Source organism: Arachis hypogaea, chromosome 2 (genome assembly GCF_003086295.3).
Source record: "Arachis hypogaea cultivar Tifrunner chromosome 2, arahy.Tifrunner.gnm2.J5K5, whole genome shotgun sequence".
Lineage (NCBI taxonomy): Eukaryota > Viridiplantae > Streptophyta > Magnoliopsida > Fabales > Fabaceae > Arachis > Arachis hypogaea.
In genome coordinates, this window is record NC_092037.1 from 74,053,166 (window position 1) to 74,062,455 (window position 9,290).

The window sequence follows — 9,290 nt, forward strand, 5'->3', positions numbered from 1 at the left end:
AAAGTATGGACTATCATATATTGGAAAGCCCAGGATATCTACTTTTCAACGACATTGAGAGCGCGCCAATTGGGCTTCTGTAGCTCCAGAAAATCCACTTCGAATGCAGGGAGGTCAGAATCCAACAGCATCTACAGTCCTTTTTAATCTCTGAATCAGATTTTTGCTCAGGTACCTCAATTTCAGCCAGAAAATACCTGAAATCACAGAAAAACACACAAACTCATAGTAAAGTCCAGAAAAGTGAATTTTAACTAAAAACTGATAAAAATATACTAAAAACTAACTATATCATACTAAAAACATACTAAAAACAATGCCAAAAAGCGTATAAATTATCCGCTCATCAGTAGGATGGATATGGGTTAGGGTCATATGAAGGTGGTTGGTGAAAATGGGCTTGGGAGTGTGGTTGAGGGCTATGTTGAGGATGTGATTTATAGGCATATGGTGGTGGTTCTTGAAAATCACAAGGAGATTCACCATAGCCATTGGATTGATATGCATCATAGAATGGCTCTTCTTCATAGTACATTGGTGGAGGTTGTTGCCATGAAGATTGATCATATGTATATGGCTCCTCCTACCTTTTGTTATCCCATCCTTGATACATTTCTTCACTGTAATCTCCACTTCCTACAACATAGTTGTAATCACACTCATAGCCAAAATGAGAATTCATAATGGAAAGAGAAAACAAAAATCAAAAGATAATGGAAAACAAGAGAAATAAAATTCTACAACTAGCAAATAAAGCAAAAAGCAAGATATTCACACTATTCACATATGTACAATAACCAATAACATAACACCATTGCAATTCCCCGGCAATGACGCCATTTTGATGAATTGGATTTTTGACGGTTTAGAATTTCACTATTGAAATCTCGTTGAAGTATAGTCTCTAAACCAACAATAATCTTTTCATACAAAAAGTTGTTTGTCACTAAAACAAACCCTTAAATTTATAAACCGAAGTATTGAAACCTCGGGTCGTTTTCCCTAGGAATTACAATAAAGTATCTTGTTATTGGTTAGAAATGTGTTTTGGGTTTTTGGATAAGAAGCATGAAAGTAAATGGCAATGAAAATAAACTAACAACTATAAAAGGCTCTTGGCAAGCTATGAAAATTAGAAGTCCTATCCTAGTTATCCTTCTCAATTGTGATGAGAATTGTTCATTGCTACTACTTAGTTAACCCTTACTAAATAAAGGAAAGTCAAGTGGATGAATTGACTTGAGCCACAAGTCCTAGCCAATTCCCAAGGAAAGACTAGCTTTAGTGCACTCCAAACCAATTAGAAATCTCTCCAATTACCAATCAACAAAGGAATTAGATAACTCAAGTGTCACTAATTACTCTACCTAGGCCAAGAGGAACAAAATCTACACTATATCTAGAAGAGGCATTTCAACAAACACATACAAGGCAATAAAAGTAAACAACATAAATTGCAAGAATTAAAGAGAGATCTAACTACAAAGGCAAGAGATCAACAAGAAAAAAGCAAAGAAGAACAATTATTATGAATTACCTCTTATTGAATTGAAAGAAAATGGAAGGAACAATAGTAGATCTACAACAAAGTATAAGAACAACATAAAGGAAATTACAACAAAAGAATAGAAGAAGAATGAATGTAACTACAAGGAATTGAAAGATAGAAGTAGAAGAAGATGAATGAAAACCTAGATCTAAGAACTAAACCTAATCATAATCCTAATCCTAGAGAGAAGTGAGAGCTTCTCTCTCTAAAACTAACTTTCCTTCCAAAACTAAGCTAAACTAAACTAATGGTAACTAACTTCTAAAGTATGAAAAGTCTCCTTATTCCCCCTTCAATCCTTGGCTTAAATAGCATCAGAAATGAGTTGGATTGGGCCCACAAGGCTTTAGAATTCGCTGGCCACGTTTTGCTTTAAGTGAACCAGGTGGCAGCAACGGCGCGTACACGTACTATGCGCATACGCGTCACCATGCGCGGTTCAACCATAGCAAATCTTATATCTTTTCGAAGCCCCGACTGTTAGCTTTCCAACCCAACTGGAACCACATCATTTGGACCTCTGTAGCTCAAGTTATGGTCGATTAAGTGCGTAGAGGTCGGCTTGACAACTTTTGCGTTTCCTTTATTTCTCCATCAGTTCTCCATTTCTACATGCTTTTCCTTCATTCCCTTGGTCCAATCCTTGCCTCCTAAATCTGAAATCACTTAGCAAACATATCAAGGCATCTAATGGAATCAAGAATAATTAGATTTAGCTATTTTAAGTCCTAAAAGGCATGTTTTCACTCTTAAGCACATTTAAAGGAGAAGTTATAAAACCATGCTATTTCAATGGATAAATGTGGGTAAAAGGTTATAAAATCCCCTAAATCAAGCACAAGATAAACCCTACAAATGGGGCTTATCAACCTCCCCACACTTAAACCAAGCATGTCCTCATGCTAAAACCAAGAATGAAGTAAGGGTATGGCATTTATTCAATGGGAACTAACTAAATGCAATCTACCTATATGCAACTATCTAAATGAATGCAATTGCTTGGTCAAAATAAATCAATTCCCAATAAGCATATATGCAAAAGGGCTGGTGCGCGAAATTGTGAACAATACTTTTCACAACTCTCATAATCCCCGGTCATGAACCCCAAAAACTTGGTGTTCAATACCATGGCATTACACAACTTCGCACAACTAACCAGCAAGTGCACTGGGTCGTCCAAGTAATAAACCTTACGCGAGTAAGGGTCGATCCCACGGAGATTGTTAGTATGAAGCAAGCTATGGTCATCTTGTAAATCTTAGTCAGGCAAACTCAATTGATATGATGATGAACGAAAATAACAATAAGATAAAGATAGAGGTAGTTATGTAATTCATTGGTAGGAACTTCAGATAAGCGCATGAAGATGCCTTCCCTTCCGTCTCTCTGCTTTCCTACAGTCTTCATCCAATCCTTCTTACTCCTTTCCATGGCAAGCTTATGTAGGGTTTCACCGTTGTCAATGGCTACCTCCCATCCTCTCAGTGAAAACGTTTGCCTATGCTCTGTCACAGCATGGGGTAATCAGCTGTCGGTTCTCGGTCAGGCCGGAATAGAATCCATCGATTCTTTTGCGTCTGTCACTAACGCCCCGCCTGCTAGGAGTTTGAAGCACGTCACAGTCATTCAATCATTGAATCCTACTCAGAATACCACAGACAAGGTTAGACCTTCCGGATTCTCTTGAATGCCGCCATCAGTTCTAGCCTATACCACGAAGACTCTGATCTCACAGAATGGTTGGCTCGTTTGTCAGACGAGCACTCGGTTGTCAGGCGATCAACCATGCATCGTGCAATCAGGAATCCAAGAGATATTCACCCAATCGAAGGTAGAACGGAGGTGGTTGTCAGTCACACGTTCATAGGTGAGAATGATGATGAGTGTCACGGATCATCACATTCATCAAGTTGAAGAACAAGTGATATCTTAGAACAAGAACAAGCGGAATTGAATGGAAGAACAATAGTAATTGCATTAATACTCGAGGTACAGCAGAGCTCCACACCTTAATCTATGGTGTGTAGAAGCTCCACCGTTGAAAATACATAAGAACAAGGTCTAGGCATGGTCGAATGGCCAGCCTCCCAATGATCTAAGATAGCATAAAATGAAGATAGCTACCCCTCGATGTCTCAATACAATAGTAAAAGGTCCTACTTATAGAAAACTAGTAGCCTAAGGTTTACAGAAATGAGTAAATGACATAAAAATCCACTTCCGGGCCCACTTGGTGTGTGCTTGGGCTGAGCAATGAAGCATTTTCGTGCAGAGACTTCTCTTGGAGTTAAACGCCAGCTTTTATGCCAGTTTGGGCGTTTAACTCCCATTTTGGTGCCAGTTCCAGCGTTTAACGCTGGGATTTCTGAGGGTGACTTTGAACGCCGGTTTGGGCCATCAAATCTTGGGCAAAGTATGGACTATCATATATTGCTGGAAAGCCCAGGATGTCTACTTTCCAATGCCGTTGAGAGCGCGCCAATTGGGCTTCGGTAGCTCCAGAAAATCCACTTCGAGTGCAGGGAGGTCAGAATCCAACAGCATCTGCAGTCCTTTTTGGTCTCTGAATCAGATTTTTGCTCAGGTCCCTCAATTTCAGCCAGAAAATACCTGAAATCACAGAAAAACACACAAACTCATAGTAAAGTCCAGAAAAGTGAATTTTAACTAAAAACTAATAAAAATATACTAAAACCTAACTATATCATACCAAAAACATACTAAAAACAATGCCAAAAAGCATACAAATTATCCGCTCATCACAACACCAAACTTAAATTGTTGCTTGTCCTCAAGCAACTGAAAATCAAATAAGATAAAAAGAAGAGAATATGCAATGAATTCCAAAAACATCTATGAAGATCAGTATCAATTAGATGAGCGGGGCTTTTAGCTTTTTGCCTCTGAACAGTTTTGGCATCTCACTCTATCCTTTGAAATTCAGAATGATTGGCTTCTTTAGGAACTTAGAATCCAGATAGTGTTAATGATTCTCCTAGTAAGGTATGATGATTCTTGAACATAGCTACTTTTTGAGTCTTGGCCGTGGCCCAAAGCACTCTGTCTTCCAGTATTACCACCGGATACATACATGCCACAGACACATAATTGGGTGAACCTTTTCAGATTGTGACTCAGCTTTGCTAAAGTCCCCAACTAGAGGTGTCCAGGGTTCTTAAGCACACTCTTATTGCCTTGGATCACAACTTTATTTCTTTCTTTTTCTTTTCTCTTTCTCTCTTTTTTTTTTCGTTTTCTCTCTCTCTTTTTTTTTTCATTGCTTTTTCTTGCTTCAAGAATCATTTTAATGATTTTTCAGATCCTCAGTAACATGTCTCCTTTTTCATCATTCTTTCAAGAGCCAACATTCATGAACCACAAATTCAAGATACATATGCACTGTTTAAGCATACATTCAGAAAACAAAAATATTGCCACCACATCAAAATAATTAAACTGTTATAAAATTCAAAATTCATGCAATTCTTTCCTTTTCAATTTAAGCACGTTTTTATTCAAGAAAGGTGATGGATTCATAGGACATTCATAGCTTTTAGGCATAGACACTAAGACACCAAGGATCACAAGACACAAACATGGACAAACATAAGCACATAAAATTCGAAAAACAGAAGAATAAAGAACAAGGAAATCAAGGAACGGGTCCACCTTAGTGATGGCGGCTCTTTCTTCCTCTTGAAGATCCTATGGAGTGCTTGAGCTCCTCAATGTCTCTTTCTTGTCTTTGTTGCTCCTCTCTCATGATTCTTTGGTCTTCTCTAATTTCATGGAGGATGATGGAGTGTTCTTGGTGCTCCACCCTTAGTTGTCCCATGTTGGAACTTAATTCTCCTAGGGAGGTGTTTAATTGCTCCCAATAGTTTTGTGGAGGAACGTGCATCCCTTGAGGAATCTCAGGGATCTCATGATGAGTGGGGTCTCTTGTGTGCTCCATCCTCTTCTTAGTAATGGGCTTGTCCTCATCAATGGGGGTGTCTCCCTCTATGTCAACTCCAACTGAATAACAGAGGTGACAAATGAGATGAGGGAAGGCTAACCTTGCCAAGGTAGAGGACTTGTCCGCCACCTTATAGAGTTCTTGGGCTATAACCTCATGAACTTCTATTTCTTCTCCAATCATGATGCTAGGGATCATGATAGCCCGGTCTATGGTAACTTCGGACCGGTTGCTAGTGGGAATGATTGAGCGTTGTATAAACTCTAACCATCCTCTAGCCACGGGCTTGAGGTCATGCCTTCTCAATTGAACCGGCTTCCCTCTTGAATCTCTCTTCCATTGGGCGCCCTCTTCACATATGATTGTGAGGACTTGGTCCAACCTTTGATCAAAGTTGACCCTTCTAGTGTAAGGATGTTCATCTCCTTTCATCATGGGCAAGTTGAACGCCACCCTCACACTTTCTGGACTAAAATCCAAGTATTTCCCCCGAACCATAGTAAGATAATTCTTTGGATCCGGGTTCACACTTTGATCATGGTTCTTGGTGATCCATGCATTGGCATAGAACTCTTGAACCATCAAGATTCCAACTTGTTGAATGGGGTTGGTAAGAACTTCCCAACCTCTTTTTCGGATCTCATGTCGGATCTCCGGATATTCACCCTTTTTGAGTGAAAAAGGGACCTCGGGGATCACCTTTTTCAAGGCCACAACTTCATAGAAGTGGTCTTGATGCACCCTTGAGATGAATCTTTCCATCTCCCATGACTCGGAGGTGGAAGCTTTTGCCTTCCTTTTCCTCTTTCTAGAGGTTTCTCCGGCCTTGGATGCCATAAATGTTTATGGAAAAACAAAAAGCAATGCTTTTACCACACCAAACTTAAAAGGTTTGCTCGTCCTCGAGCAAAAGAAGAAAGAAGAAATGAGGGGAAAGGGAATGGCTTTTGTTTTCGGCCAAGAGGGGGAGAAGTGGTGTGTATGTTGTGTGAAAATGAAGGAGTGAAGGAGGGTTTATATAGGAGAGGGGGATTGGTAGGGTTCGGCCATTTGAGGGTGGGTTTGGGTGGGAAAGTGGTTTAAATTTGAATGGTGAGGTAGGTGGGGTTTTATGAGGGATGGATGTGAGTGGTGAAGAGAAAGATGGGATTTGATAGGTGAAGGGTTTTTGGGGAAGAGGTGTTGAGGTGATTGGTGAATGGGTGAAGAAGAGAGAGAGTGGTAGGGTAGGTGGGGATCTTGTGGGGTCCACAGATCTTGAGGTGTCAAGGAAAAGTCATCCCTGCACCAAATGGCAAACAAAATCACGTTTTGTGCCAATTCTGGCGTTAAACGCCGGGCTGGTGCCCATTTCTGGCGTTTAACGCCAGCTTCTTGCCCCTTTCTGGCGTTTAACGCCAGTCTGGTGCCCCTTTCTGGCGTTAAACGCCCAGAATGGTGCCAGACTGGGCGTTAAACGCCCAACAGCTAACCTCACTGGCGTTTGAACGCCAGTGGGTGCGTCCTCCAGGGTGTGCTATTTTTCTTCCTGTTTTTCATTCTGTTTTTGCTTTTTTCATTAATTTTGTGACTTTTCATGATCATCAACCTACAAAAAAAGAGAAAATAACAAAATAAAATAGATAAAATATAACATTGGGTTGCCTCCCAACAAGCGCTTCTTTAATGTCAGTAGCTTGACAGAGGGCTCTCATGGAGCCTCAGAAATGCTCAGAGCTATGTTGGAACCTCCCAACACCAAACTTAGAGTTTGAATGTGGGGGTTCAACACCAAACTTAGATTTTGGTTGTGGCCTCCTAACACCAAACTTAGAGTTTGACTGTGGGGGCTCTGTTTTGCTCTGTTTTGAGGGAAGCTCTTCATGCTTCCTCTCCATGATGATAGAGGGATATCCTTGAGCCTTAAACATAAGGGATTCTTCATTCACTTGAATGATCAACTCTCCTCTATCAACATCAATCACAGCCTTTGCAGTGGCTAGGAAGGGTCTGCCAAGGATGATGGATTCATCCATGCACTTCCCAGTCTCTAGGACTATGAAATCAGTAGGGATGTAATGGTCTTCAACTTTAACCAGAACATCCTCTACAAGTCCATGGGCTTGTTTTCTTGAGTTGTCTGCCATCTCTAGTGAGATTCTTGCAGCTTGTACCTCAGAGATCCATAACTTCTCCATTACAGAGAGAGGTATGAGGTTTACACTTGACCCTAAGTCACACAAGGCCTTCTTAAAGGTCATGGTGCCTATGGTACAAGGTATTGAAAACTTCCCAGGATCCTGTCTCTTTTGAGGCAGTTTCTGCCTAGACAAGTCATCCAGTTCTTTGGTGAGCAAAGGGAATTCATCCTCCCAAGTCTCATTTCCAAATAACTTGTCATTCAGCTTCATGATTGCTCCAAGGTATTTAGCAACTTGCTCTTCAGTGACATACTCATCCTCTTCAGAGGAAGAATACTCATCAGAGCTCATGAATGGCAGAAGTAAGTCCAATGGAATCTCTATGGTCTCATTTTGAGCCTCAGATTCCCATGGTTCCTCATTGGGGAGCTCATTGGAGGTCAGTGGACGTCCATTGAGGTCTTCCTCAGTGGCGTTCACTGCCTCTCCTTCCTCCCAAAATTCGGCCATGTTGATGGCCTTGCACTCTCCTTTTGGATTTTCTTCTGTATTGCTTGGGAGAGTACTAGGAGGGAGTTCAGAAATTTTCTTGCTCAGCTGACCCACTTGTCCCTCCAAATTTCTGATGGAGGACCTTGTTTCAGTCATGAAACTTTGAGTGGTTTTGATTAGATCAGAGACCATGGTTGTTAAGTCAGAGGTATTCTGCTTAGAACTCTCTGTCTGTTGCTGAGAAGATGATGGAAAAGGCTTGCTATTGCTAAACCTGTTTCTTCCACCATTATTGTTATTGAAACCTTGTTGAGGTCTCTGTTGATCCTTCCATGAAAGATTTGGATGATTCCTCCATGAAGGATTGTAGGTGCTTCCATAGGGTTCTCCCATGTAATTCACCTCTTCTATTGAAGGGTTCTCAGGATCATAAGCTTCTTCCTCAGATGAAGCCTCCTTAGTACTGCTTGGCGCATTTTGCATTCCAGACAGAATTTGAGAAATCATATTGACTTGTTGAGTCAATATTTTGTTCTGAGCCAATATGGCATTCAGAGTGTCAATCTCAAGAACTCCTTTCTTCTGACTAGTCCCATTGTTCACAGGATTCCTTTCAGAAGTATACATGAATTGGTTATTTGCAACCATTTCAATCAGTTCTTGAGCTTCAGTAGGCGTCTTCTTCAGATGAAGAGATCCTCCTGCAGAGCTATCCAAAGACATCTTGGATAGTTCAGAGAGACCATCATAGAAAATACCTATGATGCTCCATTCAGAAAGCATATCAGAAGGACACTTTCTGATTAATTGTTTGTATCTTTCCCAAGCTTCATAGAGGGATTCTCCTTCCTTCTGTCTGAAGGTTTGGACTTCCACTCTAAGCTTACTCAATTTTTGAGGTGGAAAGAACTTTGCCAAGAAAGCATTGACTAGTTTTTCCCAAGAGTCCAGGCTTTCTTTAGGTTGAGAGTCCAACCATATTCTAGCTCTGTCTCTTACAGCAAAAGGGAATAGCATAAGTCTGTAGACCTCAGGGTCAACCCCATTAGTCTTGACAGTGTCACAGATTTGCAAGAACTCAGCTAAAAACTGATGAGGATCTTCCAGTGGAAGTCCATGGAACTTGCAATTCTGTTGCATTAGAGAAACTAATTGAGGCTTGAGCTCAAAG

At 40.7% G+C, this 9,290-nt stretch overlaps 1 non-coding gene across 1 annotated transcript; it reads left to right on the top strand.

Annotated features, from left to right (window-relative positions):
* The first annotated feature begins 8,896 nt into the window (after positions 1 to 8,896).
* LOC112766798 (small nucleolar RNA R71) lies at positions 8,897 to 9,004 on the top strand. The gene has a single exon (XR_003184556.1). It is a non-coding gene; the product is annotated as a small nucleolar RNA R71 (small nucleolar RNA).
* The last annotated feature ends 286 nt before the right edge of the window (positions 9,005 to 9,290 follow it).